The 1,467-nt window shown below is 36.5% G+C and overlaps 1 long non-coding RNA gene across 1 annotated transcript in view; it reads right to left on the bottom strand.

Moving 5' to 3' along the window:
* LOC107299986 overlaps window positions 1–1,467 on the bottom strand; it is a 7,785-nt gene that overhangs the window by 4,092 nt on the left and 2,226 nt on the right. The window contains exon 2 of the long non-coding RNA XR_001549205.1: window positions 276–374. This is a non-coding gene — a long non-coding RNA (uncharacterized LOC107299986). The remainder of the gene's footprint in view (window positions 1–275; window positions 375–1,467) is intronic.

Here is a 1,467-nt window from a genome sequence, read left to right as displayed (position 1 = left end):
ATTTTACTGTGGAGTTCCACTAGTAACTGAACTATATACTCTAATCCAGGGGTCTTCAAACTTGGCCCTTTTATGACTTGTGGACTTCCAACTCCCAGAATTCTTCAGCCAGCGTGAAGAATAATCTTCAGACATACTGCTGATGGAAAAGGTTTCATTGGGAGTCACTGGGTCCTCAATCCACATTTTATAGAATAAACAAATAGACTACACAAATAAATAGACTTCTAAAAATTGAGAAAATATCCCCTCTATAGAAAAGTAATTGCTCATACATCAATTAAGCCTCGCCTTGGAGTGTGCACAGTTATCATGGCAGCACTATCCAACATGAACGTTATCTTGTAGTTTGCATTAGTGCTCACTCCCAGCTCCTGCAATGCAAAAAGGACAATGATTGAAATTTCGTGCACTAGCTACCTCTCTGCTGTAATTTACAAACCAGAAACAATTTGCCTAAAAGAGATAAAAAACACTTAGCTAAAACTTGTTAAAATAAATGCCTACTCCTCTCTCCAAGGAGACTCTGAAGGGTGAGGGTTGGAATGCAGGCCTTGTTTCTTTGTTTATTTATAAAATTTATAGACTGTCCATCTTACCTCAAGGTAACTCTGGGTGGAGTTGTACCTACAAATTGTGGCACTGCAGCCAATGAAAGCAACAGAATTGGCTGCTTTACTAATTTATCACAGTTAATAGAAGGCATTCCTCATTTTATTTTTATTTATTAGGTTGTTTAATGCTGCAGACACATTTTAAAAGGTTCAGAAATCTAAAAAAATTACTCTACAAAAAGGCATTTTAATGTTCAAAGAAGCAGGTGCTTTTAACAGGCCAATTAGCCAATTTCTTTTTTTAAAATCAACACGTTTGAGCACTTGGCGCCTTTTTTGTGTGACAAACTATTTCCAAGAGACAATGCCACTCTCTCTATACAAACGCGGCAGCTTTATTTTTGTACCTGGTTGGAATCACTACTATTGTTTCAAGTCACGGCCTGGGTTTTGATGGGAAATGCTGGAAAATGTGCTTGGCTTCAGGAATGGGAGGCCAAAAACACCTAGCAGTCCTTTGGCCTTGGTTATAAACTGTATATATAAAAGTGCCATCCATGTATATATAGAAGGCTAAACTGTGGTCCGTGCATTCAAAAGCTAAGAATGCTCAACAATGTCATGCAAAAGCACAAATCTTATGAACAAGTTTACTAACCGAGTATTACACAATGGTTTTAAATAATGGTTTCAAAGTAAGATAAACTGCTTAAAGGTAGCTTTTGATTCTTCTATGACTACTATTATCACCTAAACTAATTGTCATATTTAAGAATTGCCCATCTCTTTCACAGAGAGATTCTACAGTGGACTGATCTAACTTAAGTAAAATGCCTTCTTATGTTCCTGATTATACATTCACAAACTGAAATTGTTAAGATTAAAAATAGGACACATTTTCCATCATGGCTAC

Source organism: Protobothrops mucrosquamatus, unplaced genomic scaffold, assembly GCF_001527695.2.
Source record: "Protobothrops mucrosquamatus isolate PMUCROS unplaced genomic scaffold, P.Mucros_1.0 scaffold5870, whole genome shotgun sequence".
In the NCBI taxonomy this organism is placed as follows: Eukaryota; Metazoa; Chordata; class Lepidosauria; order Squamata; family Viperidae; genus Protobothrops; species Protobothrops mucrosquamatus.
This window is presented reverse-complemented; position numbering and strand designations above follow the sequence as displayed.